Below are 22,593 nucleotides of genomic sequence, written 5' to 3'. Positions count from 1 at the left end.
TCACACACCCATCATCAGATGTCTTTATTTAGAGAGTTCTCCTGCCCAGGCCTGTTCCCAGGGCAGGATGGTATTGATGTAAAATCCATCATTTAATGGGCCTAGACACTTAATCAATGAGGCAACATGGAGCTCCATGTGATTCAGAGGTGCCAGGAGTGCAGGAAAGGCTGGAAGAGCATCCAGAGTGGGCAGAAGGGTAGTTTTTATTTTTAATCCTAAAACATTCAGACTCCAGCAATTAGTTTATTCCATTTATGTCAGCATTGCAGCAGAATCCCACTGCAACTGGAGTATTTGCACATGTATTCATTCAATAACTCCACATTCATTCCATAAATATTTCCATGCCTATCACACACCAGGCACATCCTAGATGCTGGCAAGAGTGCTCTCCCTGGGTTTATATTCTTGTGATGAAATAATGATGGCGGTGATGATTATAGTGATTATGATGGTGATGGTGATGATGATAGTGATGATGATGATGATGATGGTGATGGTGATAATGGTGGTGATGATGGTGATGGTGATGATGGTGATTGTGATGATGGTGATGGTGATGGTGATGGTGGTCATAGGAACAGCAGCAGCAGAAGCAACAGAGGAGCAGCCATACAAACAAATACCTACATATCACTTATATGCACCAGACACTGTACTAAACACCTCACATGCATTAAATCACCCAAGTGATGCCATAGCACCTGAGGCAGGTGCTCCATTACCTCAACTGATAACTGAAAACAAGACACAGTGAGGCCAAGTCACTTTCCCAAGGTCACACAGGAAGTGGTGATGCTGACACTCAGAGAAGGCATCTGGTTCTGGAATCAATGGACTTAGAAGCTACACTCTAAACAAACAGGCAAGTAATCTAAGTGACAAATATGTGAAACAAATGAAATAGGGTAATGTGAATGTGACTTGGTGTGGGGAGATTGCATTAGACAAGAGGTCAGGGAAGGCATCTCTGAGGAGGTCACATGAGTTGAGACTGGAAGGACAGGGTTTGTGGGAACAGTGTTCAGGAAAGCAGAAAAGCAGGTACAAAGGCCCTAAGGTAGAAGTAAACATGCCATGTTCAAGGAACAGCAAGAAAGTCAGAGGGGCTGCAGCAGAATAAACAAGGGGATGATGGACACTGAATTAAAGAGGCAGGCAGGGGCTACGCCATCCAGATTGTGGGACACAGCATGGTGCTTTCTTTTTTAAAAAATATTTTTTCATTCATGAGAGACACACAACGAGAGAGAGACACACACGCATACACAGGCAGAGGGAGAAGCAGGCTCCATGCAGGGAGCCTGACATGGGACTCGATCTCGGGTCTCCAGGATCACGCCCTGGGCTGAAGGTGGCGCTAAACCACTGAGTCACCCAGGCTGCCCCAGCATGGTGCTTTCATAAGTGGATGAGAAACTGCTGGAGCAAGATGCCTAGTTGGCTCAGTGGTTGAGCATCTGCCTTTAGCTCAGGTCATGATTCTGGGGTCCTGGGATCAAGTCTTGCATCAGCCCTCCCTTCCTCCACAGGGAGCCTGCTTCTCCTTCTGTCTATGTCTCTGCGTCTCTCTGTGTCTCTCATGAATAAGTAAATAAAATCTTTTTTTAAAAAAAGAGAGAAACACTGGAGCCATTGCAGGGACATACGTCACTCATTCCATATTAAGCCATCTAGGATGCCAAGTCTGGACCATGGAGGGAAGTAGGGAGTATTTAGGGTGTTCTGGGGGATGGATATTGTTTATAAGTTTATAAACAAACTTTTTTCAGTGAGCAAGATCCTTGTCTGACATTATCATGTCTTGAAAGATCACTTTTAACAACCCATTCCCAGTAGCTAGCTCCCTGACCCATCCTAGCACACTATTTTGCAATTCAAGGAAAATGTTCATTTGAGTAGGTTCCCAAAAGCCTGGAGCTGGGAAATTAGGTCCAATTCATGCTTTTACATAATTCTCTCCATGCAGGTCTCAATGGCACCAGAAAAGCCATGGTGTTCCCCTCCCAGGCCAGCAGGAGACTTTGTGCAGAATTTATAAAGAGGGAGCTTTGCCTGCAAGGAATTGTCCCAGGCTCCTGGGAGCCTGCGTCAGTCCACACCTCTGCAGGCAGCACCAGCTGGCAGAGGTTGGGTGGGCTTTATTATCATGGGCAAGGCTGCAAGTGAACATCTCCTTCCCTCACTCCTGCAAGGAATCCCCACTCAGAGGAGGAGAGCAGAGATGAGAGAGAGAATAGAAAGCCCACACACTCCCGAGGTCTACAATAAACTCCTCTCACATTCACAGGCTTTAGTTTTCACTTCAGCCAGTTTGAGTTGGAATTCTGTCACTTGCTGATGAAATGGGCCTGAACTAGTACAGTTGCCAAAAAAAAAAAAAAAGAAAGAATTAGCTAAAACACAGCAAATGGCAGGAGGGAACGCTCACTCTTTCAAACTGACAGTTTCCATGTGGTTGATGGAAAGAGAAATTGCTTCTTGTCCAAAGTGGGTCATTGCTGCTGCTGCAGCCAACCGAGAATCTGGCTGGTCCCTTGGGGCCACCTGGGGCCTCCTGAGAGACTGGAGACCAGGTGGGCTCCAGGGAATCTAGCAGGGCAGGCGACACTGGTTTTCCACTCTCCGTGTTCCCACTAATGGTCTTTCTCAACACGGCCAAGATAAACTCTCATTCACAGGTTCATTAGCCCCCTGCTATTCTGAGTTTATTGGATGGGCTATCCTGTGGTTTTAGAGCCATCGGGGATTGTGGATGCTGAATTAGGCCCATGCCATCACTATAGCCAGCCCTCCAGGGATTTGGGAATGCTTCTCACCAGCACCCAGAATGTGGGGCTGGGCCTGAGCCCCAGGTCCCATCACCAGAACTGGCCATCATGAGGGTCTGCTGTCACCTAGCCTGTTCTGTGCATGTGGGGATCACGTTTCCTACCTGCATCCTACAGACACACACCAGATAGAGGGAAGAGGGCCATGCATGGGGCTCCTCTGTCCAAGCCAATGTGGATTCACTGCTCTCCAGGGAAGGAGCCTATATTATTGCTCAGTCCATGAGAGCTTAGGGGGAAAGACCCATGAGGATCTTTGAGTCAAAAGAGAGAGACTTGTTGATCCTTAGGATGTGTGACCTGATGAGATTGGAGAAGCTTGATCTCTTCCATCTAGACCTTGGCTTCTGCCCCCATTAAAATAAAGTAATCAACTCATTCAAACATTCAATAAATATCCAGGGGCAGTGTTCTTCTGGACACCAGGTAAGAAGCTCCCACAGAGCTCACAGTCCACGGGAGTTCTACACTGAGCAAATAATCACATTAAATAAGTGTGTCATTGCAAACTGTGATATGTGCCAGAAAGGAAAAAAGATCAGCCTGTCAAGGTAGCAGAAAATGAAGGGTGGACATGGAAGGGGGCAGTGAATGCACTTCTCAGGCTGTGACGTTTCAGCTGAGACCTAATCGATGAGTAGAAATGAGCCAGGACAGGCGATGGTGGAAGGTCACAGGAAGAGCACGTGCAAAGGCCTGGAGGCAGCAGAAGGAGGCCAGCACGGCTGGAATTCAAGAGGGAGGGGAGGTGAAAAGATGTCTTGAGAAGGCAGGAGCTGGAGTATGAAGGGCCCTCTTGGTGGAAGGACACTCTCCCAGAACAATCCTGGTGGCCATCTGTGGACATGGCATAAATAGAAAGAGTAGCCCCTTTTGGCATTGGAATTGTCACAGTTTGGATACTAATCATATGGCAGAGAATTGTGTGTTGTGTGTGCACATGTGTGCATGTGTGTAGGGTGTGTGACCAGGTGTGCATTTTCAAAATGCCGTGCAGGAAGGTATCTGGGTTGTGGAGTGGGAAGGGATGCTATAGCCTGGGATCCCTTAAGAAGATCTCCCACCCCACTCTTCAGTTGATGGAGAGTAGCTCAAGGACAAGGTTTTAAATAATTCATTTAATTTAGGTGAGGCTTAAGCGTGTGATCAGCTTTGAGAATTGCATTTCCAGAGGCTTCGTGGGTCAGGCTGCTCCCACCAGTGCCGCAATGACCCATGAATCTTGTAACAGAGAATTGCTGTGTCCACGTCTTGGGCAGCCTGAGGCAGTGGTGGGACACTCCTGTGGGTGGTGGTCTGGGCCGCCTAGGCCTGGACCAGGTGAGGCCCTGTGTGCATGAGGACCACACCAGCCAAGCCACACCACCCTCTCTGGCAGTGCCATCCTGGTCAGTAGGGTGGAGCTGGGACCTTTCACTGGAATGGGAGGGGACAGGGTCCCCGCGGTGGTCTCAAAGGGAATGGAAGCGACAGCACAGCTCAACACTGCTTCAAAGGACAAGAGAGGATGTACCTGCAGCAGATGGGGTGTGCCAGGGCTGGGTAGCACTGGGGTTCACCGCCCTCTGTCCCTGCTGGCTGCTAGCGTAAGTCAGGCAATGCCCCAGCTGTGGCACGTGGAGCTCCCGTGGGATCTTCACACTCACTTGGCTTTTCTCCCCAACCACTTTGTCTAGGAAGAGACTTTGGGCTGTGGCCCAGGCCACCCTGGCAGCTCTCACAGGCACGTGATACAGCCTTTGAAACAAAGGCATGGAGGACGTTCCCATGTGACCTCACACAACATTGCCTACATTTTATCTCCTTATTATGGTGCTTCATTGTAGGATGTTTGGGAAATGGGTGGAAGTGGAGAAGAAATAAAATCAAAAGCCCTGCACGTATGTATGTAGGACAAGGTGATACCACCAGACATCTATAATAATACTAACTTTTTGGATTCTTTTTGAAATTATTTTGAATTGTGGTAAAGTACGAATAACATAAAATGTCCCTCCTCATCTGTTCTCAAGCATCCAGTCCAGTGGTACTAAGTGTATTCACACTGGCATGCGACAGTCCCCACCAGGACTCTCATCCTGCCAGACTGGAACTCCATGCCCTTTGAACACTGCCACCCCCGCCCCAGCACCCACCACCCCCTCTGTGTTTAACTGCTCAAGTACCTCACACAGGGGAGTCCTAGTTGTTGCATATTTGTGACTGGTTGAGCAGGTGCCAGAATGTCCCTCCGTCGTATGGCGGAATAGCGTTCCACTGAATGAATGGACCACATTCATCATCCATCGGGGCACACTGGGGTTGCTCTCATTTTTAGCTACTGTGAACGATGTTGCTGGGCACCTGGGCATGTAAACATCTGCTGGAGTCCCTTAGGCCGGACAAGCCAGTGCTGCACACTTGGTCCCACGGAGAGCGAAGAAAGCAGCTGTGTGACCCAGCTCACCTCCTTCAGCCCCACTCACCTCCACTCAGCAACCTCCCCAGTGAACATCCCCAGCTTTGGAGTTCCAACGTTGACTGTTGGAATCCACCTCAGAGGTGGCAGCTTTGAGTAAAATGGCGTCAGGGAGCATTTGGGGCAGAGCTTTGGCCTCAGTCAGGAGAAATAGGCCAGGTTTGACCTCTGGCCACGCCTTGGGGACCTGACTTGGGCTGCCCTGGTGGTGACATCTCTCCACCCAACGCCCCATGTCTTGCCTTGTTGCAGCTCTTCATGGATCACTTGGTTCCACACCTTGTTCCCCACACCCCACACGCCTCACGGGCTCAGAGGACCTCTCTGCCGGGGTCCTGAGAAACCCAAAGGGCAGTGGGTATGTGTGGTCTTCCCAAAGACCTATCTTGATGCAGGGATGTCAACATGAGGGACCTGTCTGCCCTGTAGCTCCTGGGAGAGGTGCCCTAACCTCACAGCCGCCACCCAGACATGCAGAAAGAGCCAAACAAATTGCTGAGTTCAAGGGACACGGGCCCAGGGGAGGCAGACGCCATCACAGAGGTGCCCAGCAACATCCTGACATAGTGACCCATCTCCGCTGCTCACTGCCTCCCCCGACTGTTCCTCTGTCCCACCAGGTCGGCAGCGCAGACTCACTGCGTTGGGGGAGGATGCTGACTCGGACCATCCTGGCTTTGAGGTCCAAGCTCAAAGGGGCTGGCTGACATGGCCCTGCATAGCTGGACCATACAGGAGGAATGTTAGCGAGGTGGGGGAGAAGTCAGGGAGAGGTGGCGTGGCCCGATTTTGCAAATAGAGGATGTGCAGTTAACTTTGCATTTTAGGCAAATCATGTATGTATTTCTTAGTATAAGAATGTTCTGTGAAATTTTGAGAATGTTTATAATAAAAATAAATTGCCTGGCATTCAAATGCAAGTGGGAGTCTATCTGGCAGCCCCAGTTTCCCATCCCCACACCCCAAGCTCCCCAGCCACTTTTACATCCAAGAGAAGCAGAGGGGAGAACAGCCCTGAGATAGAAAAGCTTGATCTGGAGTTTGAACTTGAATGTAAACCTTCATCCGGATTGGAAATCTTCCAAATGACTGTTTTAATCCCAAGTGATTGGGTTACCTTGGAGGAAACTGATAAAGGTAGAAATAATGATGATGAAATTAAGAGAGGAAATGGAGCTTTTAGAGCCCAGCACAATCCAGTTAGAGGGAGTGGAAGGTAATCATATTCTCGTACATTTGGGTGGGATTCTACATCTCAGACACATTGTTGGGGAGCAGAGACCACCTCCAGCTCTCAGGGGAAGTGGAGGTTACCGAGCTTCTGGGGACTGCAGGTTCCAGAAAAGCGAGCTCAGCTGTGGCTCAGAACAGGGCGGGCTGGGATCCCTGGGTGGCGCAGCGGTTTGGCGCCTGCCTTTGGCCCAGGGCGCGATCCTGGAGACCCGGGATCGAGTCCCACGTCGGGCTCCCTGCATGGAGCCTGCTTCTCCCTCTGCCTATGTCTCTGCCTCTCTCTCTCTCTCTCTCTCTCTCTGTGACTATCATAAATAAATAAAAAATTAAAAAAAAAAAAAGAACAGGGAGGGCTGTCAGACCATCTTCCGCCACGGCAATGAAGAGGGGTGATGTTTTCTGTAAATCAGCAGAGCCGCCTGCTGGCATTGGTGCCCATGGGGCTGGGCACGGAGCAAGCCCACTGACAGCCCTTCCAGCCGGAAGCTCAGGACTGCGGAGACACACAAAGGGGCCTGTTGTCTGCCCTGAACTCGGATATCACTGGAAGAGCGGGAGCCCCACTCTGGGCCCATCTGGACAAGGATAAAAGGAGGAACACTTGCCAGGCCAAAAGGACCCCACCTGGTCCAAGTTGACATTGTCTCCAAGTGAGGTTTTATATTTAATGACAGTCACACAGAGAGGACTGAAAGGAAATGACTCTAAACCCGTGTGCCTGGCTGGACACGCCACTTGACTTGACTGGGTTACAGATTGACTTATTAAATAAACCCCGCATAACAGAACAATTAGAGTCCATTGCATTTGGGGATGCTAAAAAATATTCTGTTTTCAATGTAATCCCCTGTTGAGATAGAACATGAGAGACTCCTAACTCTGGGAAATGAAGTAGAGGTGGTAGAAAGGGAGGTGGGCGGGGGTTGGGGGTGACTGGGTGACGGGCACTGAGGGGGATGAGCACTGGGTGTTATTCTATGTGTTGGCAAATTGAACACCAATAAAAAATAAATTTATAAAAAAAGTAATCCCGTTGGTGCTACTAATGAAAAAATGATTAAAGACTTAATTGTAAGAAATGAAACAAGTATTCAGAAAAAATTCAGAAGGTCCAAAGGTATGCACCTGTGTGCAGGTGTGTGTAGAGAGAACTCAAATACAGAGCTAAAGGGGGAAAGGAACTGCTGTAATAATGTGCACCATAACCTATAAACACCTGTCTCGGTATTCCTTTACTTTCTGTTGTTTATGTTTTTCATTCTGTATTGAATTATAACAAATAGGAAAGTGTACCCATCAGAAATTAACAGCTTGAGGAATTTTCATGAAGTGAACAAATGGGCAAGCAGCGCTGGATGGAGACACAGAACCACAGCGGCACCCCCAGGCCTCTGCCTGCACCCGCACAGTCACCTCTTCCCCAGGTAACCACTATCCCGACATTTAGCACGTACATGCATGTCACTTGTTTTTAAACACAGTACAAGTGACAAGCAAATGGTCCTTTCCATTTGTTGGTCTTCGGTCCTTGACATCCGCCCCACCCCATGACCTTCACCCCACTTCCTGCAACCTTGTCATCTTGAATGACCTCTCCACCCCCCACCCCCATTCCCACTCCTGACGTCTCATCTGCAATGGCTCCCCCTCTGACCATTCACTCCACAGGATGTAGTGCCCTCCATCCCGGTGAGAACACCCGGTCTACCGTCCTCACATCTCCCAGTGCCCTCACTGCCTGGCGCCCCTTGGATTCAGCACTCACCAGACACCATTAGCTCCTCTGCCCCTCTCCCTCTACTTCACTCATGGGCAAGACAGAACTCAACTTAAACCCAGCTCCCACCTAACCTGCACCTGCCCCAAAGCAGGTGCTGACTGATCTCAGTGCTGACTGGTCTCATTGTCAGTTTAAGTCTTTGGATCTCACATTGCACCACTGCTTTTCTCTGACAAAGTTCATTTCCATTCTCAAAAACCATGTTTTCACTTTCCCTTCGGTCCTCAAGCTTCTCACATGTCTTCTCTTCTTCAGTCTCAGCTGATACCTGTCCTCAGACTTTATGGAGAAAACTGAAACTATTAAACAGGGACATCTGGGTGGCTTAGCGGTTGAGCATCAGCCTTCGGCTCAGGGCATGATCCTGGAGTCCTGGGATTGAGTCCCACATCAGGCTCCCTGCATGGAGCCTGCTTCTCCCTTTGCCTGTGTCTCTGCCTCTCTCTCTGTGTCTCTCATGAATAAATAAATAAAATCTTAAAAAAAGAAACCATTAAACAGTAGTTGCCCCAGCTTCTCACCACCAAACCTTCAGTTTACTCTCCTGTGCACCCATGCCTTCCACCTTCTCTCTTTTGCACAATGTCTGATGTGTCCCTGCCCCTTGTGGCATCCAACCCTTACTCATGCCCTGGATCTCACCTCCTCCTGCCTTCTCAAGAGCCCTTGTCTGCTAACCCTTGCTTCTACTGCACGAGCATCAGCTTCTCCCTCCACTCTGAACTTGTCCTACCAGTGGACAAACATGCCCCTCTTCAGCCAAGTGCTTAATTCCCAGTCCTACTGAAACTACTCTTGTCAAAGCCACCTGGGACCTCATATTGCCAAACCAACAGTTTCCTACTGTCTCCATCCTACTGCTCTGAACAGAGCCCAGCTCAGCTGACCACCTTGCCCTGAGCATGTCCTTTGCCTGACTTCCATATTAACTGACAACTAGTTCTCTTTTTACCCCTCTGGCTCACTCTTTGCTGCTCCTCATCCTTTCTTGATTTCTCAGTGTCAATGTGCCCCAAGGGCTTGGTCCTAGGATCTCTTTACCCTCCTTTCTATAAGCCCAGAAATATCCAGTTTCAGGCAGTGAATATCACCCAATGACCCTTACATTTGTCTCAGTCCTGATCTCTGCCTTGAGTTTCCACATCATGACATAGCATCTACTCAGCATCACACCACGATTTCCAGTTGGATGCTCCAGCACTGGTGTATATACTGAATCACATGTGTCCTGATCAGAAAAGTGCCCCCTTCTTATTAGCAGGTTCCTATGAGAGTATTACCTGTTAATTATTTTACTATCACTCCTGACATCTCAAATTTAATATGCCCAAAACCAAACTCTTTGCCCTCAAGACAGTTTCTCTTTCAGCTTGTATCTCAGCAAAATGGTGCCACCACAACCAAACTTCTCAATTCAAAATCCTGCTCACTCCCATGCTCTCTCCTACCCTGTTGCCCCTACTGCCGATCTCCACACAGCATGTCACCAAGTCCAGTTGAAACTAATTCCAGGACACCTGGGTGGCTCAGCAGTTAAGCGCCTGCCTTTGGCTCAGGGCATGATCCTGGAGTCCCGGGATTGAGTCCCACATCCGGCTCCCTGCACAGAGCCTGCTTCTCCCTCTGCCTGTGTCTCTGCCTCTCTCTCTCTCTGTCTCATGAATAAATAAATAAAATCTTTAAAAAATAATAAAGAAACTACTTCCAAAATACGCACTGAATTCATCCATCTCTCCTGGTCTCCCTTGCTGTCACCCTAGTCCCCATCACTACCACATTGTGCCTGGACCACCACAATAGCCTCTCCTGAATCCTTCTCACTGTGCTGAACATTAAAATCTAAATCCCTTAATGCAACGCAAAATCTCAACGTGACCTGGGGCCCGCCATGAGTTCATCCTATGCTCTGTCTCTGTATTTTAAATGTTTCATTTTGCTCAAGAAAGTCTGAGCAACTCTCGATTTTGCCCTAAAAGTGCCTTGATGTCTGCTGCTGTTACTGCTGCCTGAAACTTGGGGGAGCGTTTCTTACTCTGTGAAGTCTGGGAAAACTGGGACATATCCTGGGGCTAGTAAGCTCATGTGGATTTTATCTGCAATGCACTATATCCTTTCAGGCTGTGGATTCAGTCTCTTCTGAAGAAAAGCTCCATAAAACTATATGTTTGAGGATTTTACTTCTCTTTTTCTTTGTTCTCTTCTTGAGGAGCATAAACTAGGATGCCGTGCAACTCCTTTTGTTCCCATATCAGTGCGTTTCTCTTTTGCTCTTCCTAAGGGTATTTTCGTTCAGTTTGTTTTTTAAAGATCTATCCCCATGGCTGCTCTGTTTTCCTGTATCCCTTCTCCTTCCTGTGTTAATATGAGCTCGTCTTATGGAAGGCTTTACTTTTTTCTTCCTCCTCTTTCTTGAGCAACACTAACTCGACCTCGGTCATCGTTGTCGTCCTCTTACTCCCTCCTTCAGCCCGTGTGCCTGAGTCCCTGACCCACAGAGGCTGTGAGTGTCACTCGACCTGTGACTTCCTGCCAAGGGCAGGGCAGGACTTTCCTCTGGTTCCACAGTACACGATTCTGCTGCGCACTTTTCCTCTGCCTTCTGTCCTCCTCCAAAGGTGAGGATCCCACTCAAGCCTCCTCAGCTCTCAATACCTGATATGGTCCCTCTTCTGAGCCACAGTCACAGGAGCTGGTGTTTCCATCTACCGCCCCATCCTGTGCCCTGCAGCACATTTCTCAGAGCTCCTGCAGACACCTTCTCCCCTTGTTCCAGGTGGGGCCAGGCGGTGGGCTCCAGCTGTGCAACTCTGAGCGAGTCCTGTCCCAGCTCTGCTCATCCTCGCATGTCCTGTCGGGACTCTCACCGCGCAGGTAGGTCCTGGGGCAGCCCGGCCCTGGTCCTGAGACCTTCGTCCTCCTGATTCTTGGGCGTCCATCTGAGCGCAGGCACCACTGGCAGGTCGCAAGCTCACCCTGGCCGGACCAGTGCCCACAGACGCAGGGCTCCGGGCCTCCGGGGAGTCCCGGCAGCGGACCGGCCCCCGTTCGCCAGCACAGCCTTCTCCCTGTGAACCCTCAGCTCGAAGCGGTGCTGCGCAGTACCGCGGAGGCCCTGCCGGGATGCGCTGCAGGGCCCCCAGGCTTGCGGGACATCACTCTGGGGCCCTGGCCTTGGGCCGCTGCCGCCTGGCACCCCCGAGGCCCTGCACTCGCGGCTCCCTGAGCTGGCGGGGTGGGCCAGGACAGTGCACACCGCGGAACACCACCAGCAGAGAGTGGGCTCCGCGTGGCTCACGCCCCGTGCACGGGGGAGTGCAGCCTGATGGCCTCCCTCCCAAGGAATCCTCGTGAGCCGGCAACCGGGGTGTCACAGACCCCTGTTCCCCCTGGGGCTGAGCCCTGATCCCCACTCTGTCCCTCTGTACAGGCTTCTCCCCAGGTGGGGTCTCAGCCGGGGTCCAGGGGCCTCAGGGTCCCAGAGTCAGCGCAGGGGCTCCAGGCAGCCTGCGAAACAAGTAACTACACTGTGTCCTTGTGACGATATGGGGTTGGGGTCTCAGCTTCTCTGAGAGCTCCTGCTTTCCCAGGACAGGAGCTCAGACAGCCGAGAGAACAGGTGGGAAGAGCCAGTGCCAGGTGTCCGGCCCTCTCAGGGAACAGTCCCTGATGGGAACCAACTCCCACCTGCTGCCTGGCCTGGCCAATCAGAGCTCTGAGGGCCGGAACTCACATGATTGGCCGAGAGGGTGCACAGTCCTGGGAGCTGTGTGGGAGGCCCCAGAAGGAGCCCCTTCTCTGTGGGTCTGAACCAGAGTACCAGGCCTGGAGATGGGGCGGCCAAGGAGGGGGTGCCTTGTTATGTAAAGTAATGCAGGGGCTGTCCTTATATAAACTAGTACCAGGACTGTCCTATAAGCTAGTACAGGGGCTGTCGTTACATAAACTACTAAAGGGACTGTCGGTATATAAACGAGTACAGGGACTGTCGTTACATAAACTAGTACAGGGGCAGTCGTTCAATGTAAACTAGTAAAGGGACTGTCGTTATATAAACTAGTACAGGGACTGTCGTTACATAAACTACTAAAGGGACTGTCGTTATATAAATTAATGGAGGGACTGTCATTGTATAAACTAATACATAAATTGTCATTATATAAACTAGTATAGAGACTGCCATATATAAAGTAATACAGGGTCTGCCATATATAAACCAATGCAAAAACTGTCATTATATAAAATAATACAGGGATTGTCATTATATAAACTAATAAAGGAGCTCTCATTATATAAATTAATACAGGGGCTGCCTTCATATAGGGCTGTCATTACATAAGCTGATACCAGGACTGTATCTTTGTATAAACTAGTACAGCAGCCACCCTCAGGGAGGAGCTCGCGTTATATTAACCAATACACAGAAGGCGAAGCCTCAAGATGGATGGAGAAAACTGGATCTTGACAGGCTTTCTAAGTCCTGGATCCACCTCTCCTGATTTTGTTCATTCTGCTCAGTTAGAGGAGTCAGGAAGTCTCCTTTGTAGGCCAGTTTGCATTGGGTTTTCTGTCTCTTGCACTTGGAGGAGCCTAGAAGGATTTATTCCAAAGTTATCCAGGCGCTACGTCCATGTCGCCCTGTGTTTTCCCCACAGCACCCTGCCTGGGCCAGCTCCCAGTCCAGAGGAGAGCAGGGTGGGGCGAGCAGTCCTAGGATCTGCGACTTCAGCAGCACTGCTGGGTTGACCCCGTGTCCTCACAGGGAGCTGCCCAGCACTCGACAGCCTGAGCTGAGCTCAGCTTGGGATCTGTGAGGAACTCAAACCATCTTTCTTCATGCACAAAAGGTAGAGAGGCAGGCCGGGCGGGTTCCCACTGAAACGGGCTGGGAATAAATCATGTTTCTTCCTCTGCAGCAGAAGCATCCTACCTATGCAAGGAGCTCAGGCCAGAGGGAATGGAGCCGACAACACTGCTGCCCCTGCACAGAGGTGGGGGTGCGGTGGGAGACTGGGTCACAGGCTGACCAGCGGTGGAGAATTTTCCACAGCAAACTCACTCACTCTGCCAGAGGAACTGCCCGGAAGATTGGCCTAGGCTCTTCAAGCCTAGCTGACACACACTCCAGACTCCAGACTCCATCAGAGCAACCAATATTCCCTTCAGGACAGAGGTGTACACTTCCCCCAAGAATCAGGGCCACCTGTTCAGCTTTCACCCCGAAACCCAATTGATCTGCCTCTCGCTTTCCAGCTCCCCATAGTGCTTCTCCAGCAGGACACAGGGACCCAGTACTGCAGCTTTAGCAGGAGCAGAGCCAGGCTGAGCCTGTGTTCAAAGGGGTGGGTTTACCCGCTGTGCTAAGAGGGGACTGGTGCCCACGCCTGAGACCGTCTCACGTCTACACATCTAGACTGGTTAGCGATGAGTGGGATCACGGAATGAGGTGCCAGTGTCACGACACTCCCAAGAAGCTGTCCTTCTGAGGTCCTAGCGTGGGTGACAATTCTGTAGGAGGCGCTTGTGGTTTCCAATTGACATGGAAGCCCATGACACTTATGCCCCTTTCCTCTTTTATGTAAAATAGTAACTGAATAACCACAAAGAGCTCAGCGCCCTGCTGGAAAGAGAGGCTCTATGATGCTCACCCAACCTTCTCCTAGGTCTGCGACTGCAGAAAAAGGAAAAGATGCTTTTCTCACCTAAGTACTCGGTAGAAGGTGATAAACCCAGGCAGGGATTATCCATCAGAGTAGTCTTCCCCTGTGGCATCTGCATTAGATTTTATTATCCACCCACCAGTCATTCCATACATGTTCTTGAGCACTTACTGTATACCAGGCTCTGGGCTAGGTACAGTCTTTTTTTTTTTTTTTTTTAAAGATTTTCTTCATTCATTCATGTGTGTGTGAGAGAGACAGAGAGAGAGAGAGAAAGAGAGAGAGGCAGAGACACAGGCAGAAGGAGAAGCAGGCCCCATGCAGGGAGCCCGATGTGGGACTCGATCCCAGGACTCCAGGATCATGCCCTGGGCCAAAGGCAGGCGCTAAAACGCTGAGCCACCCAGGGATCCCGTTAGGTACAGTCCTTGATCAGACTGTGTGGTCCAGGAGAGTGTCATGGAAATAGACTGAACAGTCAGAACTCCCAGTTTTTGGCCACAGAAACACAATTCCAAATGCCAAAGGTCAAGGGGTGGGTGTTGGTCAAGGATCAAGAAGGCTTCTGAGCTGGTTGTTCTGTGTGTGCCCCTCCTCTGCTGCTCTTCGTTCTTCCCCACCCTGGTGTGCCCAGGGAAGCTGGTCCCCACCATGCCTGAAAGCAGTCTGTCAGCTCCTGGTGGGCTTCAGCCAGTTGGGGGAGTTGGCAGGAGACTGGAGGGCAGGAGGAGAGGGGTGTTGGGGCATTTCTGCTTCCGTCCTCCTGGCCTGTGGCTCTGGCAGAGGCCGCAGTTCTCCTGCCCACAGGCCACTCCCCCAGGCTACAGCTCTCCCTGGCTCCGAGAAAACTTGCTTCCTCCCTTGTTATTCAGACAAGCCCAGGGCAAAGACTCCCCGTTCTTGCGAGGCCCAGAGATGCTCTTCCTGTGGGTTCCCTTCACTTGCCTGCACCTCTGAGGATCATTTAGACTCTTCAGTCCTCCAGGTAGGGTGTGTCATCTGGTCCCACCTGGAGCCTACCTGAGTCAGGTGAGCCAGCACGCTACAGGAAGCAGACAGGCGTGAGCTTCTGGAGCAGCAGATACCAGACAACTGAACACCACTGTGTCCCCTTCACTCCCTGCTCTAACTTTATTCCCTCCCATGGTGGACCAGCATCTCCAGGAGGCAGGAAACATGGGAGTCTACGGACCCTAAGCCTCATGTCATGGAGCCGTGACCACTGGAGAAACGTAGACTGTGTCTGTTCCACCTGGAAAATCTCAGGGAAGGACTCTGATTGGCTTGGCTTCTGTCCGGTGCCCATTATGGATAAACGAATGGTGGCCATGAAGGTTGGCTCATGTGTCCACGGTGAGATGTTCATAGGATGTGGCAGGGGCACGACTAGGATACAGTCACGTTTGTATCCTCAGTGCCTGGTACAGTGAGCGCCCATCAAATGCTTACTGCTTGATTGCACGAGTCCGTGAGTGACGGGGAGAAGCTCCTACTGCCGAGAGCAGGCTGCTCACCCAGCTGGGCAGAGGCTCCCCTGATGGGGTGATGCCTGGACAGGATCTTACAGATGAGTAGTGGTTATCTGTGCAGAATAGTGGAGTGAGAAAAGGAGATGGAACAGAATCCTGAGAAAAGGAACAGAAGTGTGAACCCAGAGGAAAATGGAGGTAGTTTTGTTTTGCTGCAGAACGGACGGATTTTGTGGCAAAGAGAAAAAAAAATCACAAGGACGTAGAAGCTGCATGTAAAATGCACCGGAGAGCAAGAACTTTCTCCTTTGAAGAGAAAAAAGGGAGAAACGGAAGGATCACCATGCCCTCTGTCAAGGCCAATGTCTGGGTAATGGATCCCAGAGGGGCAGTGGGGCTCTGGCCTCATTTCCAAGGGGAAGATAAATGGGACCAGGTCAGGGCAGCACCTCCAGGGTGTTGAGGTTAAAAGCTGGAACTCCAGACCTTGCCTACCTGGGCATCAGTCCAGGCTCTGACACTTATTATAGGAGTGAGGCCTTGGGGTGGTCCTTGGGGCACAGAGAAGCAGACAGTGGCCACGGGATGCCATGAGGCTGAGTGTGCCCCACTCCAGCATCAACGGATTCCACAGATGGGGCTTTGAGGTCAGGTAGTTCTGCTTCCCCAGGTCCCCCAGCCACGCTGGAGCCTCTCCCTGGGAAGGGGAGCTTCCTTCCATGAGACTCGGATGCCTCAATGCAAGGTCCCTGAGGGTCTGGCCTGGACAAGGGTCAGGGAGTGACCCGCAGGCCATACAGAGCCCTGAAGCTCCTTCAACTGGACACATGGCAGCTGTGCCATGCTGGGCGGGAGTAGTGGCCACAGGAAGCAGGAGGAAAGCTGACCCAGGAGAGAAGGCTGTTCACGCCGCCAACAGCAAGGGTGTGACCCTTCCTGAATATGCTCCTGGGAGCACCTGCATTCCCGGCCCAGGTCCAGGTCTGGGCGCCTCCTCACAGAGATGGTACGGCAAGCCCCAGCACTCCTTGTGCAGAGACAAAGAGCTCTCTCATCACACCATTCCTGTCCAACACTGGCTCGGTGCCCGGGAACCCTCGGTCTGAAGGGGAGTCTGGTGGGAAAGTCTGTGCTGTGCGAGGACGCTCCGGAGCAAGTGCGTTCTATGGTAACTCGATGACGTACCACCCGGCCAGAGGCAACGTGCCCCTACGTCCGCTCAGCCAGAGCCTCTGTGCTCTCTGTCAGGAATGGCTGCGGAACCACCGGGTCACCGTGTGACTCGCTCTTGGAGCTGGCATGTCTGTGCCGGCAGCAGCTGACGCAGAACGCGCCCGTGGGCTACAGAGCCTCGGAGAGATGCCTGCTTAGAGCCTTCTCATGCTCTCCTGACCGCAGACAGATGGAGGAACCACCACTGGAGCGGATCTGCCCCATGGGTGGTCCCTGAGGTCCTCCCTGGAGGTCAGCCCCCGGGGGACTCACCTGGCCTGGGAGGTGCCTCCATCCCGGGCCCCAACAGCTATGGGCTCCGTGTTCCCTGGGGATCACTGAGTGCTCCGCAGAGTTAATGCAGGACTCACCTGCCGCTGCCGCTTCTCCGGTATCATCTCACCTTCCTGGAGCAAAGGTCAGACTTCCCTGGCTCTACGGCTCCACCGTCCCTTCTGTTTAAACCGGAGAGAGATGCACTAGGCAGGGCATTCCTGAGGCTGCAGCTAGAGGGGGCGGGAGGCGTCGGCGGAGCCGGCCTGGGGAGCCCCGCGGGAATCTGCGGACCGGGTCAGGCGCAGGGGGCGCCCGGTCTCGGCCAGGACGGTGCCGGAGCCTGAGCTGCCGTCCAGGCTGCGCCCAGGGAAGCAGGGCAGGAAGGCCGAGGCGCGGCCGGGGGTTGGGAGCAAAGGCCGCAGGCTGTGTGTCCTCCTCCCCGTCGCGCCGGGCCCGGGCCTGGGCGGGGTGTCTGGGGCGCGCACCCGGATTCTGCGGAGGACGCCCCGGAGGCCGCGGGCACCCAGCGCTCTCCCGGGGTCTCCCCAGGGCTCGTCAGGACAGGAGCGCGAGGCCGACCTGCGAGCCCGGAAGCCCCGTGGCCTGCCGCGATTGGGCCAGGCGGGGTCACGTGGCGCCGTCGCACCCAATCAGAGGGACGGTCCGGTGGGCCCTTCCCCCCGGAGGCCGTGATTGGCTCAGGCCCTGCCGCGGGGCGCGGGGCGCGGGGCGCGGGGCGCGGGGCGCGGGGCCGGCCCGGTCTGACGAGGGGGCGTCGCGCTCCGGGGCCTGCGAGGAGCCGCGGTCAGGTCAGGGGACGGGAGGACGCGCAGCTGCTGTCTCGTCGCCGCGCAGGGGTGAGGCGACAGACACCGGCGGCGGCTGTTTGGGGAGCCGCGCCCGCGAGGTCAGAGACTGGAGAGGGACGTCCTGAGGCCATCGCTGGGCCCTGGATCCAGCCGCGCCTGAGTGCGCCGGGCAGGAGCGCCTCGTGGTGGGGCCTGTCCCTTGGAGCCCGAGGACCCGCCGCACCGTGGGTGGACAGTCGGGGTCGTGCTCCTTCCAGCGGGGGCCAGAGCTCCCCCTGCGGGGCCTCAGCGTTCTGGTCCGTGGGGACCGAGGGGCGCCGCCCGCGACCTCCCGCCCTCTGCGGCCGCCTCGGCCTCTGCTGCCTCTACGGGCTCCCGGATCCCGCGGGCGCCGCCCCCGCAGCCTCCAGTCTCCCGGCCTCTGTGACCGCCCTGTCCGCAGCCCCCGGCCCGTCTAGGCTCCCTGGCCTCCCTGGCCTGTGCTGGCCAGTGCCTCCGTGGCGTCCACCCTCCCCGGGCTCCCCGGCCTCCGCGGCCTCCGCGGCCTTCCTGCGGCCCCGGGAATCCCGGACGCGACGACCGCACGGGGCCGAGCGTGTCCGCAGCAGACGTGAGGTCCACGCGGCGGGAGCGCCGGGGCCGCGGACACTGCGCAGGCGCAGCGTCATGGGCGGGCCGTGGATCAGGAAATCGTGCAAGCGCTGCGGCCAGCTCACCTGGGGGCAGGTGGGCCTTCTCACCTCCTGTCCGCGCGCTGCCCGCAGGAGCAGCCCCTGGAGCCCAGCAGCCAGCAGGCAGGCTGAATGTGGAGCCCGGCCCCTGGGGCGGGAGGGCTCAGCACCCATCGATCCTTACTCTTCTGGAGGCCCGGCCGGGACCCCTGCTGCCCCCGGTGTGGTCGGGGCCCTGCAGCCCGACGGGCCCGGAGCCTGTTGGGATGCAGGATCCCCGGCCCCAGCCCAGGCCGAGGAGTCGGCTTCCGCCGTGGCGCCAGCCCCGGCCCGCTGCCCTCTGAGCCACAGCGCAGGGCAGCCGCCTTCTGCAGTGGCGCGCCCGGAGGGGCGGGATGCGCCCGCCCGGCCCGGCTGCAGGGACCAGGGACACAGTTGGCTGAGAGCCTCGGGCCCCACAGTCCACGCAGGGGAGCTTAGACAGGATGCAAGCGACTTGTCTCTCACGCAAGCCGAGCGGGAGAAGTGTAGTCCAGGCTGGCTCTTCAGTTCAGGGGCGTAAGGGGAGGACGCTGCTCTATCCCGCCTCTAGGAATGTCTCAATATCGGATTCCTCCTGGCGTTCAGGGGCTGCGTGAGCTCCAGTGCCCACATCTACATTCCAGCTGCCCGGGACAGGCAGGTCGGCGTCCTGTGTGCCCCCCCCCCCGCCCCCGACATTCTGCAGCCCTCCCCCCCCAGCTTGGGGAGCAGCCTCACGCGAAGCCCCGGCAGCCGCGGCCTGCATCCTGGGAGGAGCGCTGGGAGGGCTTGGTCATCCTCCCGGCAGGGCCAGGCAGGGACCTTCTGGGGGCCCCGTGCGCCCCGCCCCCGCAGGCGGAGAGGCCACCCAGGGTCCATGGAGAGGACTCACCAGGGAGAGAAGACAGGTGGGCCACTGAGGCGCAGTCTCCCAAAACCCGGGAGATCCGTAACACCAGGAGAACAGAGGGACAGAGCCGTTTGCAATGTGACAAACACGGCTTGTTAACCTAATAGAGGCAGAGGAGGCTGCAGAATATCCAATTATGAGAGCAGGCCACGCAGCATGCAGGGTCAGGCCGCTCTCTCATTTATCGGGACAGACTCCATTAGGCCCGTTAATCTTCTTGATTAACTGTCCTGAAAGGATGCCGGTGGGGAGGGGTAGTCCCCCATGAGCCGGGGAGACAGGAAGGCAGCAGGTGGCGGCCCGCCGGGACTGGCCCTCACAGCCCCTCCACCCCCAGCCCCAAGGCCATGAGGCTGCTTCACTCTGCTCTCAGCAAGGAGTGGTCTGTGACTGGGGGCTCATCTTTGGTTTTCTCTTCATTCTCCCTGAAACGTTTTTGATGACTGGCCAGTTCCTGTCGATGCATCATGGATGGTTTTCTCTGGCACTACGTTCTCAATTTTTTTCCTGCCTCTCTGATTCCTTACAGCCCCCATCGTTGTCTCTCTCCTCGGGACCCGTCAATGCAGATGTTCCCCCAAGACTCAATTACTTGCCACCTTTTCTTTGTCAGTTCTCCCGTGGGATCCCACTTAACCCCATGGTTCAAGTATCGTGTGAATAACTCCCATCTCTGGTCCTCCAGCCCCAATTTCTCCAGAACGCCATCTACACTGAAGTTGCCATGTGACATCCCTGATAGGCTCAGGCCACAGCCAGTCATCTGACCACCCAGTACCAGCTCCTGCCATCTTATTCTAGGCAGCCCCATCCTCCCAGAACCCAGGTCCCAAATCTCGGGATCTTCTTTGATCCTTGAAATCGGCCGTGGGACCCACATCCAATCGAAGACCAAAGTGCAGGAGTCTCTTGGGTCGAACCAAGGATCAACAGAATAGGTGGCACTGACCACATTTGGTGGCACCAGGAGAGCTAGAACTATGTTGCTTGAGTCTCAACTGGCTGAGAAGCAGAGCTGTCTCCAGCCACTGAGTACTTTTCTCTCACAAGAGACAGCCGGGTAATCCTCTCCAAAGGCCCTCCTTGGGATTCAAATACCTTAAACAAATCCCTTACCTTATTATTACCAAATACCTTATTCCAAATCCGAAGAATGTGGTTGACGGGGCCATGCATCAATGGTTGTAGATGATCAACGCCAACACCAAGGCACACGAGAGTTGCGCACACGGCAAACAGGTATCGGGGGTGAAATGCGTCATGCATGCTCTAGAGGTGACCGCCACAAAGACAAATATGGAGCATCTTGGCAGTAAATCACGTCCCTCTTACCTGGCAGATGGCTGAGATAAAGCAGGTGCCACCGGGCTACATCAGTTTTGCTGGAGCATCTCCTGTAGCTAAGAAGTAACCAGAGTGTAGAGCTTGGCAGACCAAGCCGACTGTCAGGCTGCACATCCAGACACGGCCCCTCCCTCGGCCGGCAGGAGTCCACCTGTGTGCAGGCTGTTGGTGCTGGGAGGTGGGGGATACATCTCCTCAACCACCAGTTTCAAAGGCGGTGACCACCCCCACCACGAAAAAATAAACTGCTCCGGATGCACGCAGAGGGCAGAGCCATGTCCAACAGTGGAGCCCACGTCCCACAAGCAAGAGCTTTACTGGCCTCCGTAGAGAATAATGTTTATTTCTGCATTCGAACGGTCAATTCCTCATGGAGAGTCCATGTTGAAGTTTCCAAGTCAAAGGGCAAGCACCTCATCCACCACGGAGAGAGACCCTGACCCTGTGCCAGCCTCGCGGGGAGCAGAGGTGCAGCAGTGGAGGGAGGGAGGCTGCTTCCCGGGGGCCGTGATGGGAGCTGACGGGCACAGGGTATGGGATGAGCTCACGGCTGCTCTGGGCAGTGAGATCCGGCTGTGGGGGTGAGGGGCGGGGGCTCAGACAGGGGAGCCAGGCCTCCTGCTGGGGGCGGGGGCTGGGGACACTGGGTGGCCCTGAGCTAGGCTGTGGTGAGGGAGGGACAGGGTCCTCCTTGGCCAGGCCACCTCGGGTGGGGGGAGGCCAGCTCACAGGGCCGTGCTGCCTCCTCACACCAGGGAAGAAGAACGGATGCGCTCCCTGACCCGGAAGGCCCTTCTGCCCCCATGGGCTGCCCTCGAAGGTGTCCGGAGGCCAAGAAAGCCTAAGAGGGCCATAGCCACTTGTCAGATCAGTTCACGGTGTTTGGAATGGATTACAGAATAATTGTCTTATCGATATGCTGGTGGCATATTTACTGCTTTTGCTCTCAGATCAGAAGAGACACAGTGTGACTAAAGTAACTTTAATTATGTTAGGGCTTGGGAAATTGAAAAGTTGCTAGCGTTTTAAATATTTTAAATTCTGTAACATGGAAATGACCATCCATGACCAAATCTCAGCCCAGTGGGACCAGTGCCCCCAGTGCCCCAGTCTGTCCTCACAACTCAGGCCCCTTCTCTGCCCGCACCCAGCTCCTGGGCAAAGGTCCCCTGTGCATTCCCGTCCCTCAGCTGCAGGCTGGGCTTCCCACATCCCACATACCTCCCCCCACCCCCGCCCCATTCTGGAAGGTCTCATCTCAGCTATCATGCCCACGAGCGTCCCTGTCCTGAATGTTCACAACAGCCTCCGGGTGCCCTGTGAGGACCCACCTCCCCCCTTCTTGGCCCTGTGGTTTGGGGGTGCTGAGTGCACCCCAGAGCCAGGATGGACCGTGGGACTCAGGCGCTGGTGAACTGGTCACTTGCATTCTGCGTGACTGGTGCAGGGGTAGGCCCGGGACCCGATGCGAGCCGCCAGCCTCCAGGCTCGGACCTCTGTCTAAACAGGTGGGAGGGAGGGTGTTCCCGTGTCACCAGGAGGCAGGTCCATGTGAGCATGAAGCCGACAGGGCACACAGGGATGCAGGATGCAGGAGGAGCCGGGCCCCCTGGCCTAAGCAATTCTAGACTCCCTCCTGGACTCTGGGACTACCTGTGTGCATCAGTCCCCCCTTTTCTTCAGCTAGTTTGTGTTGGCTCTTCTGTCACCTGCAGTCAGTGGAGCCCTCATGATAGGAGGTCAGGGACCCTCGGGTGGAGCCCCTCCCCAGGAGGACCAGCCCCGGGGCACCTCAGGGAGTTCTTCCCTGATTGTGGAGAGGGTTGAGGGTGAGTGTGTGTGTGTGTTTCCCTACACTCCCCGGCCCACCCAGGCCTAGGGCTGTCTCACCCACGGAGGCCACAGCACCGGGGACTCGT

At 54.4% G+C, this 22,593-nt stretch overlaps 3 long non-coding RNA genes across 4 annotated transcripts in view; 2 read left to right on the top strand and 1 right to left on the bottom strand.

Moving 5' to 3' along the window:
• Positions 1-17,514, bottom strand: part of LOC144299691 (uncharacterized) — a 44,107-nt gene extending 26,593 nt beyond the window's left edge. Inside the window, exon 1 of the long non-coding RNA XR_013366355.1 lies at positions 17,015-17,514. This is a non-coding gene — a long non-coding RNA (uncharacterized LOC144299691). The remainder of the gene's footprint in view (positions 1-17,014) is intronic.
• LOC144299690 (uncharacterized) lies at positions 578-15,439 on the top strand. Of its 2 annotated transcripts, XR_013366354.1 has the most exons (5): positions 578-868; positions 7,809-7,949; positions 11,079-11,176; positions 12,958-13,149; positions 13,219-15,439. It is a non-coding gene; the product is annotated as an uncharacterized LOC144299690 (long non-coding RNA). The 2 variants fall into 2 exon arrangements; XR_013366353.1 differs by lacking the exons at positions 7,809-7,949; positions 11,079-11,176; positions 12,958-13,149; positions 13,219-15,439 and adding an exon at positions 1,973-2,290.
• Positions 17,515-20,483: 2,969 nt separating the features above from the next.
• Positions 20,484-21,591, top strand: LOC144299472 (uncharacterized). Its single transcript, XR_013366180.1, has 2 exons — positions 20,484-21,142; positions 21,430-21,591. It is a non-coding gene; the product is annotated as an uncharacterized LOC144299472 (long non-coding RNA).
• Positions 21,592-22,593: the final 1,002 nt, after the last annotated feature.

Source organism: Canis aureus, chromosome 27 (genome assembly GCF_053574225.1).
Source record: "Canis aureus isolate CA01 chromosome 27, VMU_Caureus_v.1.0, whole genome shotgun sequence".
Lineage (NCBI taxonomy): Eukaryota > Metazoa > Chordata > Mammalia > Carnivora > Canidae > Canis > Canis aureus.
The sequence above is the reverse complement of the archived record's forward strand: the minus strand, read 5'-3'. Positions and strand labels throughout refer to the sequence as shown.